The sequence below is a fragment of the Oryctolagus cuniculus genome, chromosome X, assembly GCF_964237555.1.
Source record: "Oryctolagus cuniculus chromosome X, mOryCun1.1, whole genome shotgun sequence".
Taxonomy (NCBI): Eukaryota; Metazoa; Chordata; class Mammalia; order Lagomorpha; family Leporidae; genus Oryctolagus; species Oryctolagus cuniculus.
In genome coordinates this window covers 70,155,624-70,178,189 of record NC_091453.1, presented here as the reverse complement: position 1 = coordinate 70,178,189, position 22,566 = coordinate 70,155,624, and the positions used below count along the sequence as shown (strand labels likewise).

The following is a 22,566-nucleotide window of genomic DNA, read 5'->3' as shown; positions in this document are numbered from 1 at the left end:
TCTGAAGCCAGGAGCCAGGTGCCTCTTCCCGGTCTCCCATGCAGGTGTAGGGCCCAAGCACTTGGGCCATCCTCCACTGCCCTCCCGGGCCACAGGAGAGAGCTGGACTGGAAGAGGAGCAGCCGGGACTAGAACCCGGCACCTATATGGGATGCCAGCACCACAGGTGGAGGATTAACCAAGTGAGCCATGGCGCCGGCCCTGGCTCATGCATTTATACATCACCTAGCCAGACCGTTAGCATATTATGAGTTCAATGAATGTTTATAGATTTCATTCAGCCTATTGTTAGTGATAAAAATCATTCTGCTAGACCTTGAAGAGTATACAAACATTGCAGAGTAATGTGCTCCATCAAGAAATACATCTGGGGGCCAGCATTTTGGTGTAGTGTATAAAACTACTGCCTGTGGTGCTGATATCTGACATAGGCACTGGTGTGTGTTCTGGCTGTTTCAATTCTGATCTAGTTTCCTGCTAATGGCCTGGGAAAAGCAGCAGAAGATAGCCTAAGTTTTTGGACACCTGCCACCCTTTCGGGACACCTGGATGAATCTTCTGGCTCCTGGTTTTGGCCTGGCCCATTGCTGGCTCTTGCAGCCATTTGGGGAGTAAATCAGCAATGGAAGATCTCTTTCTCTCTCTGTCTCTCTGTCTCTGCTTCTATTTCTGTAATTCTTTCCTATAAATAAATAAATCTTAAGAAAAAGAAATACATATAGTAAGAGGGCTAAAACAAATATATGAAAGCTTTAACAGGAAGCAGAATCTGTTAAAAGCTATTAAAAAATTACCAATATCTGCCAAACAGAGACATTAGGAAATGTTTCAGGGATTAAATCGGTTTTGAAATGGGCTATAGGGTATGACAGGTTTTGACAGGCTTCATTTCAGGGTAGCAATGAGGTATGAGGGGTAAATTATTAAAGATAGTAAGGTATTCTAGAAGTAGCAAAGCATTTTGTTACTATAAAGTACCAATTAAATCTTGCTTGATTAAGTCATGTTTTTTTTTTTTTATTCTGGCATTCATAAAACATCCTTATTAAAGACAATATGATATTTTTTCATAAAACATCCTTATTAAAGACAATATGATATTATTTAACTTTTATTTAATGAATATAAATTTCCAAAGTACAGCTTATGGATTACAATGGCTTCCCCCCCATAACTTCCCTCCCACCTGCAACCCTCCCCTTTCCCGCTCTCCCCTTCCATTCACATCAAGATTCATTTTCAATTCTCTTTATATACAGAAGATCAGTTTAGCATATATTAAGTAAAGATTTCAACAGTTTGCACCCACATAGAAACACAAAGTGAAAAATACTGTTTGAGTACTAGTTATAGCATTAAATCACATCGTACAACACATTAAGGACAGAGATCCTACATGGGGAGTAAGTGCACAGTGACTCCTGTTGTTGACTTAACAAATTGACACTCTTGTTTATGGCATCAGTAATCACCCGAGGCACTTGTCATGAGTTGCCAAGGCTATGGAAGCCTTTTGAGTTCACCGACTCTGATCAATATGATATTATTTTTAAGGGATATGTATTAATTTGTTAGAAAGTCTGCTTGTATAGCAAATGTTTGTGATGTGATACTAAAACAAAAAGGGCCCTTATGAAGCTTTATTTTTAGGTTATAAAAATAAATGTTACTTCAAATTTTCCATTATAAGTTAGAAAATTTGTATTGCTATCTATTTCATTTTAAATTATCACCATATGTAGTACACTGATTTTATATTTACTAAAATATTTTTCTTTTTGTAAAAAAGATTTATTTATTTGAAAGTCAGAATTACACATAGAGAGGAGAGACAGAGAGAAAGAGGTCTTCCATCCACTGGTTCATTCCCTATTTGGCTGCAACAGCTGGAGCTGCGCTGATCCGAAGCCAGGAGCCAGGCGCTTCTTCTGTGTCTCCCATCAGGTGCAGGGATCCAAGGACTTGGGCCATCTTTTACTGCTATCCCAGGCCATAGCAGAGAGATTGATAGGAAGTGGAGCAGCTGATACACGAACCAGTGCCCATATTGAATGCCGGTACTTCAGTGCCACAGTGCTGGCCCCTAAAATATTTTTCTTTAATTCTTTCTTAGAATGTAAGTTTTCTGCATCCAGCTGACAAGGGAGTTATGTGGTCCTCAAGTGCAGATGAAGTTGAAAATAGAAATTAGCCGTGGATTGTAATTCCCGCCCCCCCCCCCAAGAAAGAACAGAAAAAACTTTCCATTCTGTTAAATGTATTTAAAGGTTTATTAAGTAAAGCATATTGTAGGGGTCCTGGTATTGTGGCAGAGCAGATTAAGCTGCTGTTTGTGACACAAGCATCCCATGTAAGAGTGCTGGTTCTGCTAATGCACCTGAGAAGGCAGCAGAGAATGGCTCAAGTATTTGGCCCCTGCTATGCATGTGGGAGACCTTGTTGGGGTTCCCAGCTCCTGGCTTTGTCCTAGACTTGTCCTGGCCATTGCAGCCATTTTGGGAGTAAACCATCCTGTGGAAGACAGATGTGTGTGTATGTGTGTATGTGTCTGTCTGTCTGTCTCTGTCTCTGTCTCTGTGTCTCCCTCTTTCTGTAGCTCTTTCAAATAAATAAATCTTTTGTTTTTCAAATATTTATTTATTTGAAAGTTACACAGAAAGAGAAACAGAATCAGAGAGAGAAGTCTTCTATTTGCTAGTTCACTTCCTAATTGGCCACAAAGCTGGAGCTGCACCAATCCAAACTCAGGAGCCAGGAGTTTCTTCCAGGTTCCCCACGCAGGCACAGGGGCCCAAGGACTTGGCAATCTTCAACTGCTTTCCCACCCCGTAGCAGAGAGCTGGATCAGAAGTGGAACATCCGGGACTCAAACCGGCGCCCATATGGGATGCTAGCACTGAAGGTAGTGGCCTCACGCATCATGCCACAGTGCTGGCCCCAATAAATCTTTTTAAAAAGCATATCATAGGGGACAGTGCTGTGGCATAGTAGGTTAAGACTCCACCTGTGGTGTCATCATCCTATATAGATGCAGGCTAATGTTCCAGCTGCTGCTCTTCTGATCCAGCTCTCTGCTTGTGGCCTAGAAAATCATTGGAGGATGGCCCAAGTGCTTGGGCTCTTGCACCAGTGTGGGAGACTGGGATGAGGCTTCTCCTGGCTCCTGGCTCTGGATCGGCTCTGCTCCTGCCACTGTAGCCATTTGGGAAGTGAAGCAGCTGCTGGAAGACCTCTCTCTCTTTCTGACCCTCTCTCTGTATCTCTGCCTTTCAAAATAAATAAAATCTCTGTGTAAATCAGAGTTACACAGAGAGAATGAGAAGCAGAGAGCATCTTCCATCCACTGGTTCACTCTCCAGTTGGCTGCAATGGCCAGAGCTGCGCCAATCCGAAGCCAGGAACCGGGAGGAGCTTCTTCAGGGTCTCTCACACGGGTGCAAGGACCCAAGGACTTGGGCCATCTTCCACTGCTTTCCCAGGCCACAGCAGAGAGCTGGATCAGAAGTAGAGCAGCTAGGACTTGAACCAGCACCATATGGATGCCAGCACTGCAGGCAGTGGCTTTACCAGCTATGCCACAGTGCCCGGCCCCAACCTTATTTTTTTTAAAAAGAAAAGCATATCATAACCTAAATAAATTTGATATGCAAATAAAAAGCAGTGGAAAACTCACGCTTTAAATACAGTTCATTGAAGTTTTTCTCAAAATGTGTTTGTGCAAAGACCCCCAACAAATCCCATAGACACTTGTGAGGCTCCATGAGGTAAATACTATTTCTATAATATTAAAACATTATTTTTTATTCACTATGTGCAAAAACAATAAATAAAACTACTAGTGCCTTCGCATGATTCAAGGTGCTGGTATCCAACTGTATTAGCTGTCTTTGTATTCTCCACACCATGAATTCCTAGGGAGGCTCACTGAAAAATGTCATTGATGAACAGTAAAAATAACTTGATTAGTTCTTTATCTTTGACTACATGTATTTTTAATAGGCTATTAACAGAATGGAAATTAGCAAAAATCACTTCTGCCTTGTCCCAACTGTGATGATTTTCTCCAGAATAAACACTGGCTACACTGAGTTGTAAGACACTCCACATTCAGTTGAAGATATTACTGACCCACACAAACTATGGTTATTTTGATGAGGCTCTGCAGTCTTTTTTTCAAGAATGAATTCTCACTTTAAAGAAGACAACTGATCATATTCTTGACCAATGTTGAAATGTAAACTTTCTGGTAAACATTAGAATTTTAGAAATTTTTAGAAAAATTTTCCACTTTTATTTATGATAGAGTAAATCTGGATAAAATATAACCCACACAAACAAAAACTCTTAAGTTCATCAATTCTTAGTAATATAAAGAGGTCCTGAGATTATAATGTTTGAAGATTGCTAGTCTACTGCATTAACTACCTTGTAGGCTACCTTGTTAAGAAGCCATCTGGTAATTGCTTTCATAATTGTTAGTCATTTCTGTTCTACCTACCAACTTTTCTTTTATACAGATCCTGAGCTGTCATTAAGTACAGCTCAATGAGCTTAGCTGGAATTGCAGATTAACAAGTCCTAGTTACTGTATGTTCTTTCTTTTTTTTCTGTTTTGAAATACACCTCTGATGCCAATGCCAGCTTCAGGGTTTCTTATTTTCCCCTCTTTGCAGAGTAAACATTTTAATTCCTTCACACTCCTGTTTAGCCATTTAGTTTGCTTACATGAATTATTTTAATATCTATTGATTAGTAACATTGGCTAGGTACTTCACAAGCAGTTGTAGAGTTCAACTTTTTAGCAATTAGCAGTTTCAGGTTATACTAATCAAAGTCTAACTTGTTTTTACCTTACAAATTAGCAATTAAAATATGTTATCCTATTTTTTTGACATTTTCTGCCTGCAAATTTTTCTGAAATTTTTTAATAAAATGAACATTTCCTGTCTTAGTAATAGAAAGTAGGTGATTACCATTTAGGACATTATGTATAGTAAAATACATAATTTTGAATACAAATTCAAATGATGTAAGCCATGCTTTTAAATGGGTTCCAGGCAAATGAGAGATACTTGATAAAATCGTTTGTATACATGAGCATATTAGAGAATTGGAGCATGTTCAGAATAACATAACATAATCAGGATATTAAGTATATTAAAAACCAGATAATATGAAGAATTATTGAAGGAAGTGGGGCATTTCTTTGCTTGGGAAAAGACAACTTCTGAGATACATAATGATATTTTTAAATCTTTGTGTACTTGAAGAATATTCATATTAATGAAGTATAGCTGCTTTTGTAAAGTAGTAGAACTGGAGGATAACTTCTTTTATAAAATAATAGAACTGGAGCCAGAGGGTAAAATTGCAGAACAATTGCCATTCATTTTAAGGAAGAAGTTTCTAACAGAGATATGTAAAGCAAGAATGGATTATCTTGGGAAACAGTGAGTTATTTGTCAATGTATATATTTAGGGGCTGGCTATGTGATTGCATGTCAGGCTTGTTGCATAGAGAATTCAGGAATCTGTTGGATTATTTGACTGTATGGCCTTTTTAGGTCCCTTATAAGTTGTAGATCCTGTGATTAATAACCTTACATTTTTATTTTTGAGATTAAATTCAGCAATCAGACATGACTTGTGGCAAAATTAATGCATGATGAAGTGCATCGTATTCTTTAATAATGAGAACTTGTACTAAGTAATGTTGCCTTGTATATGTCTATACTGGAAAGACTAATTAAATTATTGGTTCAGGATCTGGTTATATTTTTCCTTTGAGTGTAAAATAATGTGTCTTTGAATGGAGGAAAGCATCCGTGAGATGCCATACATTGGCCTTAAGACAATGAGCATATGGATCAACATTCTCTAAACGTTCCTGTATAGCTCTCTAATTCTTTGACTACTTAAAATGTTTTGTTTATTCCACACATTATGCCTTCAGCACTAATTGATGATATTTGCCCCTCACTACAAAAGACCCTGAACAAACAGCATTGGACAGTAGATATATAGCAGCTATTTATCTTTATGTTTTCTCATTCAAAAGATGAAGCTGTAATGACTTCTTTACCCATGCTTCACACTTGTTATGAGACAACATATATAAAATAATTTATAACTACTAACAAGTTTTAGAAATATGAGGATTTATAATTTGAAGTGCTTGATTATAGTCTCAAGTAAAAGTCAAACACCAAAGTGTTATCTTCAGGTGTGGGCATTTGGCTTAGTGTATAAGACACTTTTATTTCTTATATTTATTATTGGAATACCTGAGTCCTGACTTCTGGGCTTCTGGCTTCTAGCTGGCCCAGCCCCAGTTGTTTTTGGTACCTGGGGAGTTAACCAATGTGTGGAAGATCCATCTGTCTTTCTCTCTTTCTCCTTCTGCCTTTGAAACAAACAGAGCAACTAAGGGAAAAATTCTTTAAAAAATAGTATTGATTTTGCAAGATTCACATCAGTGAAGTTCAAATGTAATTCTAATTTTTTAAAAGATTTATTTTATTTATTTGAAAGGCAGAGTTACAGAGAGGCAGAGGCAGAGAACAGAGAGAGGTCTTCCATCTGCTGGTTCACTCCCCAAATGGATGCAACAGCCAGAGCTGAGATGATCTGAAGCCAGGAGCCAGGAGACTCCTTTGGGTATCCCATGTGGGTGCAAGGGCCCAAAGACTTGGGCCATCTTCTTCTGCTTTCCCAGGCCATAGCAGAAAGCTGGATCAGAAGTGGAGCAGCGGGGACTCGAACTGGTGTCCACATGGGATGCCGGCACTACAGGTGGTGGCTCTACCTGCTGGCCGCAATTCTAATTTTTGCAACAAATGTTAACTATGGACATTTATATTACTAATTTCATGACTATATTAATATTCAACCGTGTACATTGGATATATACATAGTACTGCATTGTTGACTTCTTAACTGCACTTCTTTGGCTAGAGTTGTTCTCAGTAGAAAACAGTCTTTATATGCCAATATGCACTTCTTTATCCACAGTTGATAAATCTCCCCCCCCCAAAAAAAAACACTCTGATATTTGAATGTGTTTTTTAGTAATTAATTTTGATGACAACACCTGACCTAACTTGAGTTGATTTGATATAAAAATCTAGGCATGTCAGGTTTTAATTACATTAATTATTTTTCCTAGTGTGAATAATAATATGTTTAACTGCAGAAATATTAATGTATTTGATTCCAAGTTGATACATGAGATCCTGATGTTAATATATATCACGTGTACCCACATTATCTTTCTAAAATATGAAAAACTTAAATTCGAAAGTTATCTGTTCCCATGCCACAAATGTTTCACATAAGGAACCTATGTAGTATTATTTACACAGGCTTTCATCTTACTCTGCACTCCAAGTACATACTTAGCAGTTTTAAATTGAGTAAACACTAGTTAGTATACACAGAAATATTAGAATATAAGGACAAAGTTTTGTCCTATACTCACATCATAATCACTTTTCCTTGTTTGGAAGGATTTAATTTCTTACTCAAGATCTTTGATTTTTAGTTTATTCCTGCTCATTTCTTTCCCAAAATAATATTAGATAGATATTAACATCTAAATTTTAATGAAATCTGTTGACCAAATGTAGTCTTTCAGTTTATCCCTGTAGGTATCTTTTATTAGGGATCAGTCTGAATCAAAAGAAAAAAAAATATATATATACATATATATGAAAATCATACTGAGAACTTGCCACTTCAAAATACAGTGTAACTTTTAAAATATATCCATATTTTATTGGTAAAGTAAGGTGAAGTGAATAATCCTAGGCAAACTATTACTCATTCTGATAAGCCTACCTGGAAGGAGACATTAGTATTCTTTATCCATCTAGGTCATTACTGATACAAATAGTTTTCATTCAAGATAGATGTTATTAGTCAAGGATGTGTTCCTCTATGTACATCAAATATTGAGTCTTTTCCAGCACTATCAGCTTACTTTCAGAAACACATTCAAGGATGTTTTGTCTATGTACACTAAATTTAAAGTCCATTATCCTGATTTCTACCCTTATGACTCTTCAGAGAACAGTTCCTTTATTACTTTTCTCATTGACACTCAGGGAAAAAAACAATCAAGTACATTGCCCTAAAATGGGATAGTTCACTCAATAATTTTTTTTTGACAGGCAGAGTGGACAGTGAGAGAGAGAGACAGAGAGAAAGGTCTTCCTTTGCCGTTGGTTCACCCTCCAATGGCCGCCGCAGCTGGCGCGCTGTGGCCAGCGCACCACACTGATCCCATGGCAGGAGCCAGGTACTTATCCTGGTCTCCCATGGGGTGCAGGGCCCAAGCACTTGGGCCATCCTCCACTGCACTCCCTGGCCACAGCAGAGAGCTGGCCTGGAAGCGGGGCAACTGGGACAGAATCCGGCGCCCCGACCGGGACTAGAACCTGGTGTGCCGGCGCCACAAGGTGGAGGATTAGCCTAGTGAGCCACGGCGCCGGCCTCACTCAATAATGTTTAAAATCAGTTTTGTTTGAAAACAGATATTTAATTATTTAAACAGCATGTATCAGTCAAAAGAGATATGTCACTGTTAATCAAATTGGGAATTTTCACTTTTGGAAAGAATGGGACTGTAACCAGATATTTGGATTGCTAAGCAGCTATTTAATGATAGTTATCTTTCGACTTCTGCTTTGTGTTTTCTTTTCCTATGACTCTTCCTTCCCATATTCTTCCTCGCTGATATTTAAATTAGCTTTATTTTGATAGTATATTATTCTTACTTAACAGTTGTAAAAAATTTTAAAAACTATTTTAAGATAGTTGAGAATATGAGCCATATTTAAAATGTTATATTCTAGATATATAGTACATTGCTTAATTGATTATTGATGACTAATGAAATTATCTTATGATGTTTTAGGCCTTCTTTACAATAGCCATTGCCTTTATATTAAACTGTACACTTGAGAATACCTAATCTTTTACGCTACTTAAAACACCTCCTCTACTCTGCCTACATGGCATGACTCTTAGTGCATCCTAGATCATTTTATTTATTATTCTATTCATTAATTTCTTTGTATAATTTATTATTTTAATCTGGATCATGAACCATTCTGCTATTCTTTACACTCTTTTGAGTGAGGGTTAAATGAGTTAATTAAATAACAGTGCTTGTCCCTTTATAAGCATTATATAATTTTTAGTTATTTTTAACATATATTCTTAAAAATTTTACACTCAAAACATTTTAAAGTGAAACTGTATTCTATTACCTATCTTGTAATATTATATAATTTCCATGTTTTCCTTTAGAAAGTGTATAGATATACTTTTATTTCAAATTAAGCTATAATTTAACACTTTTATATAATCCAAAAATATTATTGTTTTCTTTTTTTGACATATAGTGCCAAGGAAGCGTTGACTAGGTATCTTGATTAAGTTAACAGTTCTCAAATTAACATAGTCTTTTGTCTCCAAACTATATCCTTTTAATCTTGGCTTTGCCAAATAATTTTCTTCCTCTATCAGTTTACTTGCCTTTATAGTTTAGGTATTATTACTAAAACATTTATGGGATAATTTCTATAAACTGTAATACTACAGCAACACATTATACTGGGAAAAACTGTCTTCTAAATGTATTTAATTGTTGACACTCAAAACAATTATAAAATGTTAATTTACCACAATATATTTTGGCTTTTTAGTAATTTTTAAACATTGTTCAGTTAGGGTTAAAACTTAGACAATATCTACCTGGAATCTGTATTTCCAAAATTAGATTTTAATTTTGAATTCACAAATAGCCAGTTGCAATCACTATAAAATGAAAAATATTCTATGTATATCTATACGAGTTGCCAGTTTATTTTTATTATTTTTTAACTTAATCCCAAATGTATTGAGGAAAATGCTTTTAATTTTTAATATGTCCAGCGTAGTATTGTCTTTCTTGAGATTTCTGACTCAGAATTGTCTTATTTAAGCTTTTCATTTGAAAATGCTCCGTACTATGAGAGCATTAATGATGCAATAATAATATTCTTTGTCTCTTGGCAACAGTATCCATGGTGTTGTGGCAAGTGAGGTGCAGAGAATGTGCGAAAATCAGTTTATGGGGAACTCTGGAGATGGAAGTTAGTCTTCAGAGTAAAAGTGTTACTAAATTCAAGAGTGTGTGCTATCAAAAGTCATGGTGAGAAATCCTATAGAAAGGGAGTTTCTATACATTTACATTTAGTTTCAGTTGTGAGTAGGCATTGAAACTAACATTTAATTTGTATTTTATACAGAACTTTTTTTATTAAACTAAAGTGAATATACTTAATACCTTAGAAAATTATCTCTTTGGTTAATAACTGTGTCTATAATCATGGCTGTGTTAAAATTTTGAATAGATAAATTTATTTTAAAAACTAAGCTCATATGATGTGCTGAAAAAATCAGCAATTTTAATATTTAATTTTCTGAGCTAACTTTAGAGTAACAGATGAGAAACAGAAGAATTTATATTTTGAAGTAGCATCAATAATTGTTTAATGTAGAAATCTAGTGTAAAGTAATTATAGAACTCTGGATTAATCAAGTATCACATTAGCATCTTAATAGTTAATAGTTTGGTAATGAATGATTTTTAAACTTTAACAGTAAATCTATGCCATTTTTAAAGAAATCAGGCATCTTTAATTACTGTGTATCATAATAAAAGTTTATAGTAAGGTAGCAAAGCATGCTTACATATATATGTATTTTTCCTAAAATATTGAACTTCTTGTCTAGATTTTTTTGCTCATATACAGTACTTTTCATTTACAGCATTCTTTTTCATAATCTTTAGGTACCTTAAAAGTGAACTTACTTTATTTTCCAGTAATAGGATAGTTGAACACAAGTAAAAATTAGAGATAATAATCAAATTAATCATAATATTAGTGGATATTATTAAGACAAATTGTATTTTAAACTGTCAAATACTGCATCTTATAATTGTGTCTTTAAAGAATGCCATCCTTCAGCTGTTTTCTCTTATGTGAAGTACCTGTAGATATAGGAGAAAATGCAAGGACCTGAATATTTCTTGCCAAACCAAGAGCAGAAGCTGGTTAAGTGAGGGAGGGGATTCCCTATCACAAGCCCAGTTAAGGAAACAGCAGCGGGGGGAAAAAAAAAAGTGCCACTTGTTTCAGTAAAACTGCCTCTGGGCATGAACTTCAGTTTATGTTTATGTTGGAAATGATTAAAGAAGCATAAGGAGGAGGGTGTGTGTGCGTATGTATGCACGCGTGCGTGTGCACAGTAGCAGGAAGGTTCAATGGGTGACAAGTAGGAAAGACCTAAGCCAGGCAGAATTTATAAGGAAAAGGAGCAATTGATTTTCCGTGTGAGAAGGGAGAAAAGGTAGTATTATCCCACTGGAGAAAGTTCGGCACTAAAGGAGAATGCAAAGTAGAGAGATCGCCCCGCCTGGTGTAGGTGGAACTCATACTACAGACCACCTTAAATTGTGTGACGACAGGTTGCCATGGAAATGGTTTTACGCTACTAGGGGGATGAGCCAGGGAGGAGGGGAAGTCTGTGGAGTGGGTGAATGGGACTAAAGGGGTGTGTTAGGGGAAGTCATTTCAGCACCCAGTTTCCCTTGGACAGCAGCGGCTTAGGTGCTCTGGCAGCTTTTGCAGCGGCTTGCTTTCTGTGCTGTCATTCCTTTCTTCTTTGATTTCTTTTTTTTTTTCTTTTTTCTTTCTCTCTTCCTTCTTATTTCTCCTCCACCTTTTAAAATATATTTGCATTTTTCCTTATCTCTCTCAGTAACCCCTCCTCCCTTCTCCCGCTTGCTTACCAGCAGGCTCCCTCCAGAATCTAACTCTTACCACCACTCCCCTCCAGTTGCTCCTTGATGGGACGCATTTGAAGAGAGCAGCAGTTGGTGAAGTGAGTTCTGATGGCTGAGAGGGTGCGATGAGAGGGTGGGGGAGACCTGTGAACAGACATGTTAAAAAAATCAAAAAATGAGGCTTTCTCCTGGAGCATTCTGGTGAGTTCCTACTTTCCTGCTTCTTTGGATAATGTTTGTGAGTCATGTGGAAGGTATATATTCTGGCTATAATTTTGGAGTCCCCTTCAGTCTCCAGAGAGTCCTTATTTCCCTAAGTATGGATGGGGTTAATTTCAAGAGGGGTTACAGATCTGGGATGAATTGTGAAACACGAGGTTACTGGGTTTACTGTTAGTCACGGTGACCTGCACAGCATTAAGTGCAGAGGGATGGCAGTTTGGTCCCACTTAGTAGCTTTAGCTTTCAGCTTGTCAGGAAGTCTATTGCTCTTTAGACTCTTTTTAGTAATGTCCTCATTCATTCATTCGCTTCAAAGGGAACTGGAGTTCTCTGGCAATCATGACTCTGGTTGGTGGCAGTTAGGAGAGACAGTAACCCTGTATCAGGTAGATGAGAAGCAAAAGAAGCCGGAATTAGTGGCTGTTGTTTTCATAGCTATCAACCTCTACCAGCCACTGTAAGAAGTAGAGAAAAAGTAGGAAGTAGGCGGCATTGCCACAAACTCTTTTCCACTGTAAAGGATTGGTGCCAAATGTGAAAGGAGTTGGAAGATGATATATTTACAACAGTACAAACTTTTAACACTTCAAAAAGACAACTGTCAAAGCAGCACAATCATAAAAATAAACACAAGTGTAAGTAAGTGGCTTGGGGTAAAGAAGAAAATGGTAAGATTTCTCTAGGATTAGGGGCACAGGTTTAACTTGGAGCAAAGCATTCCCTTTATGTTTCTGAGCACAAGCTTTTAAATCCACAACTGTTCCGTTTTGGGATCTTGTGTGCTCTTTTCTCTAAGTGTTTATAGGCCTTGCATATTTATCTTAATTGTTTCATTGTGCATTTCACATAAGACTTCCTGATCAAAGACTTTATTTTAGTGTGATTTTACCTGCATGTTAAAATTTTGAAAAATTATTTTCCTATATATCAATTACAAGAAACTAGAAATTTGAATAAATTCTCAGTCAGTTAAAACACAATGACTCTTAGAACAGGAAATTGAGCTAAGCATGTTATTTGAAGAGATGGTCATAAAGTGAGGAGGATGATACACCAGGATATAAATAACACGAAAATAGAACATATATGCCTGTCTTGTTTCGGGTTGACTAGAAACTAAAACCTTTAATACTCCTGTTATCTTTCTTTGCAAGATAAACTAATACTCTCCTCCCCACTCCAAACAAGGGCCAACTCTGAATATAATAAGCCTAATTACATATTTGAACATTTTGCTAAAAATGTAATAACATCATTTGCAGTATAATTAAAGGTGTTATTTTTAAAATTTCAAAAAATCTTAAATAAGTGCCTTTCTCAAGCTTCACAATTATCTAATGTAAATTTGTGAATGGCTATAAATTTTTTAAATGAATCCATTCATCTTTTTAATGGAGTCCTGGACAAGTGAATCTTTACAAGTGTTGTTTTGGGATATGAACCTTTTTACAACTAAAATAAATTTGTGAATTGATCTAAATTAGAACCATTTTAACATTTGTAGTAATGTGACTCATTTCTTAGAACAAAATTCTTAAACTCATAACATAAACCACACATTATGGTATGTCTTTCATATAAGTATTGTTCTATTACTCAAACACCTTGGTCAATCAAATAAAATTATGTGCGACAATAATAAAAGCTTCATGCACTCATTTAAGTAGATTCATCTTACTATGATTTCCTCATGGTTATTTAAATCTGTTGTGCTTGGCTGTTAAAATATTATACATCTGAATTATAATTCCAAATTCAATAATTCAGATACAAATTAAATATTGGGATTTTTGTCTAGGTAAATAATCTGGAAACATGTAAGGAATTTTCCTTTGTATGTTTATATTTTTTCATTTAAACATTCATCTGTTGCCAGGTTTTAACCTGAAATATGTTTTAAGATTGCTTTGTAATTAAATCTTTTGAATGCAGTGGGCTAACACAGAAGTCCCCAAGGAGGAACATACATAATTCTTTATTATAAACAACAACTTTTACTCAGGGTATCTATTTTGAAAAGATTATAATAATAGCTGCCAATTTAGAACAACTGATAAATAAATTATGATTTTGATGTTTATAGAAATCTTTATAGATTGTCTACAGAGTTTAATGTTAATACTAGTTCATATAGAGAAAAACTCTGAAGTATTTTGATCTACATTTGGGCTATAAATACAGACTTATCTCTGTGTTTCTTTTGTAAGAAAAACCTGCTCTGATTTTAGTGGAATAAAGAACTAATGCACTAAAAGTAAAAAGTAGGTCTTTAGAATTTTTAAATTTCCATTTTATTTTATGCACATTTAAACTTAAGCTGTCACAGGCATAGGCTAGTGTAAGAGCCATAGAAAAAGAGTTTGTCTTAAAATGTTGTAACTGAGAAGCTTCATATAAAGATAAGTTAGGGTACTTGTCAACTTCAAGTACATGTACCTATATTTTTTATATACTGCTAATAATTTCATTTGGCATGTAATCTGAATTATTCTTTAGAATTATCTCTATCTCTTTGAAGTAGCAGATATTCTGATTTGGTGGCTTTTCTAAGCATTACTACCTATCTACATAGGTAGATATAGTAGACATTCAGAAAGGATCTATGCATAATACTGTGGATTCAAGATAACAGGAAAATATTTGATATTTAAAGATAACTGCAAAATACGCATGATTTTTTTCAATGCAAAATAAGTTAAAAGTGCATTCACTTTCATTCCCATTCTTACTGATATAATAAGGACTACCTGAAGGTGATGTCTACTTTTAATTTGCTCTCTATATATAATCAGGCAGCTACAGCACTAGACCTCTCTATTGGTTCAGAGATAACTTTTGTCCTATTTAAAAAGCACTTGACTTATTTCTTTTTCACTGCTTTTACTATCTTTGGTTTCCTTGTGTTTTCAGTTAACACAACAAAGAAGTAATAATTTCTGTTCAATGTGAGAATTTATAAAAAAAACTAAAACTAAGGTTTATGATAATTTGGTTAAAAGATTTATCTTGCCTATATTTCTGTAAAAGGAATAAAGTATATTTACAGTGCCACTTTTATTCCCCAGAAATTATTAAATTAAAAAATATAATTTGAGGAATTAAATACTTGATTGACATCAAAACTTATTTTTGAAGCACAAAAGGACAAAACATTGAACGTCTTGAATTTTTTGTCAAAGTCAGATACAAAGTAGTGACCATGAAAGGGTGTTTCTTCTTTGTTCTCTCTTTTCCTTTCCTTTCTTTTTCTTTTTGCTCTTTTTGTGAGGGTTCTAACTGTTGCCAGGCTTATTGGTTATTGGTTCACAGATATCACAATCAATACTTTTTTTTGACAAGCAGAGTTAGAGAGAGAGAGAGAGAGAGAGAGAGAGAGAGAGAGGTCTTCCTTTCGTTGGTTCACCCCCCAAATGGTGGTTATGGCCGGCGTGAAGCCAGGAGCCAGGTGCTTCCTCCTGGTTTCCCATGCGGGTGCAGGGCCCAAGCACTTGGGCCATCCTCCACTGCTTTCCCTGGCCACAGCAGAGAGCTGGACTGGAAGAGGAGCAACCAGGATAGAATCCGGCGCCCCAATCAGGACTAGAACCCGGGGTGTCAGTTCCACAGGCGGAGGATTAGCCAAGTGAGCCACGGCGCCATCCAATCAATACTTTTCTTTTTTTTTTTTTTAACATTTGAATGAGTCAAGTGTAGCTCACAGTTTTCCCTTGGGTTAAAATAGTACTACAGTTTACTTTTGACAAAGTGAAAACAACTCAAGAAACTTCTATGAGAGGTTTAACACTTTGTCTCATAAAGAATTTCAGTGTATTGTATCATTAATGTTAGCCAGGGAATTCTTTCTTATTGAGTACAGCATAGAAATGTCAAAGTGATAACATTTGACAGTCATAATGCTTTCTTCTTGGTATAAGAAAATATTTTTTTTTCTGAAATTGTTATCTATATCTTTAAAGGGATAATGTTTGGTTGTGAGTAGGCCATAGTTATTTCTTAGTGGTATTGACTTTGTCTTGGAAACAATTGCAGTGTATCAAATAAAATATCTAATACCACTTTCTAAGTAGTCAAATAATATTTCTTTTTTAATTTATTTATTTGAAAGTCAGAGTTACACAGAAAGAGAAGGAGAGGCAGAGAGAGAGAGAGAGGTCCTCCATCCACTGGCTCACTCCCCAGTTGGCCTCAATGGCCAGAGCTGCACTGATCTGAAGCCAGGAGCCAGGAACCTCCTCCAGATCCCCCACGTGGGCCCAAGTACTTGGGCCATCCTCCACTGCTTTCCCAGGCCACAGCAGAGAGCTGGATCGGACATAGAGCGGCCGGTACTCGAACTGGCGCCCATATGGGATGATTATACTGCAGGCAGTGGCTTTACCCGCTACACCACAGTGCTGTCCCCTAAAATAAAATTTCATACTTTTTTGGACAATTAAAATATAATAAGTGGCCAAAATCTGTTTATTTCCTATAGGTAGGTACATGTGGTTATACTAAAATATGATAGTTTCTAAAGTAAAAGAATCATCTTCCATATGCAGTCATTTATTATAGTTAAATTAGACTTTGGATTTAGAATCACAGTATGAGCTTTCAAAAGACTTCCTATTAGTCTTAATGTTTGGTTGAGTAAATGTTATTGGACCATTTAAATGATTTTACAAGCCTATAGTTTAAGAGAACCTTAATTTTGAGTAAAATTCTATCAATGTAAAGTTTTTAAATAGAAATACCCAAATTATGGGAGACTACATACTGTTGCTGAGACTACCATTCCTTTACAATTCCATCTGAAGCTTTCTTTCATGTAGTGGATTTTATTTTTTTAAAGATTTATTTATTTATTTGAAAGTCAGAGTTAGAGAGAGAGAGAGAGAGGGAGAGTCTTTGATGCACTGGTTCACTCCCCAATTGGCCTCAACAGCCAGAGCTACGCAGATCCGAAGCCAGGAGCTGGGGGATTCTTCCTGGTCTCCCGCACCAGTGCAGGGGCCTAAGGACTTGGGCCATCTTCTTCTGCTTTCCCAGGCCATAGCAGAGAGCTGGATCAGAAGTGGAGCAGCCAGGACTCGAACTGGTGCCCATTATGGGATGCCAGCACTGCATGTGGCGGCTTTACCCACTAAGCCACAGTGCTGGCCCCCATGTAAGAGATTTTAAAGTGTGGTTCCCTGTCCAGCAAAACCCAACATCATCTAAAATGTTATTAGAAATACAAATTATTCAGGCTCCATCTCTAACCTGTGGAATCAGAAACTCTGGAGAAGAGACCCAAAAATCTGTGTTTACAAGGATTCATGTAATTCTGATGCATGCTCAAATTTCATACCACTGTTTTAGAACAACAATTTTATCATTTCTTTTTCCTCTCTCTTCCTCTTTCCCCCTCTTCCCCTCCCTCTCTCTTTTTCTCTCTGTATCTGTGTTTTAGTGTGTATGTATATAATTTGTTAGACTACTTCTGTGAAGCATCACATTACTATATCAAAGAATTCTTATTGCTTTTCTTCTCCCTGCAGATATCCTGAGTGGTTCATGAGTTTATTCTGTGGTAAGATGAAAATTCCTATCATTGCTGAAGGATCCACTGAGTCGTCATATTAACTCAACTGTATTACATTCTTGAGAATAATCTTGCAATGTAAGTCTTAAGTATGTTCTTATTCTCTTTAAAAATATAGTTCTAATATTAATATTGACAGGAAAGTTGTGGCTTCGTTCCCCTTTTGTTGACATAGTCCAAGGGAACCTAAGGTTGTATTAGAGAAAACAATTTTGTTTTGTTAATTACAGCAATATATTCCCTTGGAAAATCTTGAAAACTCATTGCTTTACTTTGCATTTCCAGATGAGTTTAACTCGCTAAATAGTGGATTCCATTTTTTTTCATTTTAATTTTTATCTTTTAATAGAAATATAGTACACACATGAAAGAACTTCAAAAAGTTCATGGAGAATGCATATTAGGAAAAGCTAGATATGTATTTCCAAAATTATCGCACCAAAATAAATGTCTTTTAATTATATTTCCCACAGCCTTTTTGAAGTGTCCTCATATTGATAAGGTACAATGTGATACTTCAGTGTATGTATACAGTGTCTAATGATCAGATCAGTGTAATTGATATATCCATGGCCTCAAAACTGTATCATTTCTTTGTGTTGACAACATTCAAAAACCTCTCTTCTAGCTGTTGTGAAACATTTCAATTAATTATTGTAACCATAGTTTAATACTGTGTCATATAACATTAAAAATAATTTTTCCTAACCAAATGTACCCTTATATCCATTAACCAGCCTTGTTCCATCCTTCCTTCTCTGACACCATTTTCAGGGTAATCTAACAGCTGTTCCATTCTCTACATCTTGGATACCCACTTTTTAGCTTCCACACACATTTGAGTGAGAATATGCAGGATATGTCTCTCTGTATCTGACTTATTTCATCTAATATAATATCCTCCAGTTCCATCCACATTGCTGCAGATGACAATTTCATTCTTTTTATGGTTGATAATATTCTGTTGTGTATATATACCACATTTTCTTTCTCTGTTCATCTCTCAATAGAAACCTATGTTGATTCATTTGACTGTTTTGAATAGTGCCAAAATAAACACGTGGGGTATACATGTTCTTTGACTTATTGATTTCATTTCCATTGGATATTTACCCAGAAGTGTGATTGCTGATCATATGGTAGTTTAGATTTGTTTTTTAAATTAAACAACAGCAGCAACATCAAAGAATCCAGTTAAGAAATGGCTAAGGAACTGAATAAGCAGTTCTCAAACTAAGAAATACAAATGGCCAACAAATGCATGAAAAAATGCTCAAAACCACTAGCCATCAGGGAAATGCAATATCACGGCACCCCTGTCAGGTGGCTATTATCAAAAAGACAGAAAGTAACAAATGCTGGCAAGGATGTGGAAAAACAGAAGTCATACATTGTTGATAGGAATGCAGATTAGTGCAGCCAGTGTGTAAAACACTATGGAAATTTCTTTAAAAGCTAGAAATAGAAATTGTCCTATGATCCAACCATCCCACTGCTTGTATATATATCTAAAAGGCATAAACTCATTGTATCAAAGAATACCTGTGCCACTATGTTTATAACAGCATTGGTAATAATAGGTAAAATGTGTAAACAACCAAGCTGTTTATCATCACATGAATGGAAAAGAAAAGGTGGTATATACACCTTGGAATACCATTCAGTCGTGAAAAAAATGAAATTCTGTCATTTGCAGCAAAATGTGATCCAACTGGCGGACATAATACTGAGTGAAATAAGTCAGACACCGAAAGACAAATACATAGCATGTTTGCCCTCATATGTGGGTGCAAAAAAAAATCAAGAGACTCAATATGAACACAGAATGTTGATTATTAGAGGCTGGGAAATGTAGGAGTAACAAAGGAGTTTGGATAAAAAAAATAGGGTATTCTTTATATGTTTCATTAGTACTGACAAAAATATACTAGTGTGAGATGTTTATAATAGGGCAAGTGTGGGGTATGGAGTATATAGGAACTCTTTGTATTACTACATCACAATTTTTTTATATTTGAAGCTATTCTGAAATAAAATATTAGACAAACATAAATTACTTATTTTATTTATATGAGAGACAAAGAAAAAGTCCTGAACTGCTGATTCATTCTCTGAATGCTTGGGAGTTGGGAACTCAATCCAGGTCCCCCATGTCAATGATAAGGACTCACTTAGTTGAGCCATCACTTGGTGCCTCCCAGAGTGAACATTAGCAGGAAGCTAGAATTTGGAGTAGAGCCAGGACTTGAACCCAGGCACTTCCAATAAGTGATGCAAGTGTTCCAACCAGTATCTTAACCACTCTGCCAAAAGCCTGCCTCTATTTTCAGTGTTTTGAGGAACTTGCAATCTGTTCTCCATCATTGTTGTTATAATATACATGTTCACAATGTATGAGGGTTTCCCTTTCTCTGTATCTGTATCTTCACTAGCATTTGCTGTTTTTTATCTGTTTGATAATAGCCATTCATCATTTTATTTTGATTTACATTTTCTTGATGGTTATTGATATTGAGCATTTTTATATACTTGTTAGCTGTTTATACTTTTGAGAAATAACCGTTTAGATTATTTCCTCAATATTAAATCAGATTATTATTATTTTCTTTGCTGCTCAGTTGAATTCCTTATATATTGTGGAAACTAATCCTTTATGTGATGAATAGTTTCCATATATTTCTCCCATTTTGTAGTTGATCTGTTCACTCTATTGATTATTTCCTTTGCTTACACAAGCTATTTAGCTAGACGTAATTCCATTTGCCAATTTTTGCTTGTGTTGCCTATGCTTTAGGTGTCATAAACGAAAAATTCTTTACCCAGACCAATGTCCTGAAGCATTTACTCTGTATTTTCTTCTAGTTATTTCATAGTTTTGGATTTTACAGTTTAAGTCTTTGATATACTTTGTATTTATTTTTATTTATGGTGAAGGAGAGCTAGGGGTCTGATTACTTTCTCCTGCACTAGTTTTCCTGGCACTATAGGAAAGAATGTCCTTTCTCCAATATATATATATTTGCTGAATATATAGATTTAGAATTTACACATAAGTATTTGCATATATACTATTTACTAGTGTTTAAAAATGTGTAAGAAAATATATCATATTTCCTCACCCACAATTAGGTAACTAAATACATTTGTTATTTATACAATATCATTCCATAGTTTCTGATTGCAAATATAAATATATGATGATATTTTATTTCCAAGAGATTTTTTTGTTTGCTTTTTGTTTTTTTGGGTTTTTGTTTGTTTTTTTCAAGAGGGGAAGTCCTGTGTATGAGGTCTGTGGCAAGGTCCTCTTTTGTTGAGGACCTTATATATATCAAGAAGATAAGAACAGATAAGCCCTTGGTGCTTTTCTTAAGCCTAGTCTCGTCTACTGTATATTAAAAATAAATCCTAAAAAAAAAAGGGGGTTCTAGTGTATAGATACCACTTCTAATTCTCCAGTGCTGAGACAGGATTTTTTTTTCCTCTTTACATATTTCATTGACCATTTTCATGGGAATTTAGGAGTTGTGAAATTTAAATTTCTATTTAAATTTAAATTTTGGGGGGCAAGAATCTTTATTATGTACATGTAACTCAGCAGTGCACATTTATTCCAGTTTTATGGCAAGTTCTTTAGCTTTGGCCTTTTCCAGCTTGGCAATGCGAACCGTGGATTTGGGACCCAGAACATTGCCTCCCCAGTGGCTTCCACCAGTTTAGCCAGAACCCCTTTGTCTTCCGAGGTCACCTGCATGAAGATGACAGTAGTGCAGGTCTTCCTGTGGACCAGATGCCTCAACCTGGCCTTTCCCTTGATGGTGCAGTAAGGGACCTCCATTTTATGACAGTGTAGACAAGATGACAACCAACTTGATGGGATCTAGGTCTGATGCAGTCACCACCAACTGAGCCTTCTTATTCTCCACCAATATAGTGACAGCATTGATTCCTGTTCAGAGGACAGGTTATCTCTTGGACAGGTTAGCCTCTGCTTCTTCTCTTATTTCATCTCTGGCTTATACTTGAGGGCCTGTTTCAGCAGCTAAGTATCTGTCTGGCAGTCCAGGGCCTGGGTGAACTAGTTAATGGTAGGAGGCACCTTCTGCTACTTACACAGGATGGCTATCTGCTGCTGCAACAAGATATAGTGGGGCCATTTGACAAAACATGTGAGTTTCCTATTGGACTGGATATTCTGTCCAGTTGCAGAGTTCTTAGGCCTTTTATTAAACAGGAGATTTTCCACTATCTTGGCCTCCTGCTTCTTCATGATTCAAAGGCCAACGCCACTTTCTTCCCCTTGACCTTCTTTCCTTTCAGCATCTTAGGCTGCTGGAGTAGAGAGGAGGAGTTGTGAAATTTAGATGCTAGTACTCAAATGTTGGTCTTACCCCAAGACATTATATTCTTTTTTTTTTTTAGATTTATTTTATTTATTTGAAAGGCAGAGTTACAGAGAGAGAGAGAAGTCTTCCATCTGCCAGTTCACTCCCCAAAAGGCTGCAATGGCTGGAGCTGGGCCAATCCAAAGCCAGGAGTCAGGAGCCTCCTCCAGGTCTCCAACATGGATGCAGGGTCCCAAGGACTTAGGCCATCTTCCACTGCTTTCCCAGGCCATAGCAGAGAGCTGGGTCAGAAGTGGAGCAGCCAGGACGTGAACCAATGTTCACATGGGATGCTGGCATTGCAGGCAGTGGATTTACCTGCTATGCCACAGCACTGGCCATAGACCTAATTTTTATATCCTGACTGCCACCTGTAACATTTGGTAAGTCAGCTGTCTCAACTATAAAATGAGGGCAGTAATACCTTCTTCATAGACTTCTCCTAAGGATTAAATCTGAAAATATACTTATTTAGCAGACTATAAGAAATACAACTAACATTCAATGAAAGGTGGGATTGATTATTGTTAAGAACAGCAGAAAGATCATAACTATTATTGTTA

General features: G+C 36.2%; 1 protein-coding gene and 1 pseudogene across 4 annotated transcripts in view; one reads left to right on the top strand and one right to left on the bottom strand.

Moving 5' to 3' along the window:
* The window catches only part of TENT5D (terminal nucleotidyltransferase 5D), a 60,965-nt gene that overhangs the window by 22,061 nt on the left and 16,338 nt on the right, over nucleotides 1–22,566 (top strand). For 3 of the 4 annotated variants that reach the window (XM_051827372.2, XM_051827370.2, XM_017349678.3), the window contains one exon: nucleotides 17,575–17,696. The gene's annotated coding sequence lies outside the window, so the exon portion shown is untranslated. Of the gene's footprint in view, nucleotides 1–9,937; nucleotides 10,196–17,574; nucleotides 17,697–22,566 lie in introns of those variants that run through there. The other variant, XM_051827374.2, reaches the window with a different exon arrangement.
* LOC108178699 (large ribosomal subunit protein eL8 pseudogene) lies at nucleotides 21,227–21,947 on the bottom strand (annotated as a pseudogene).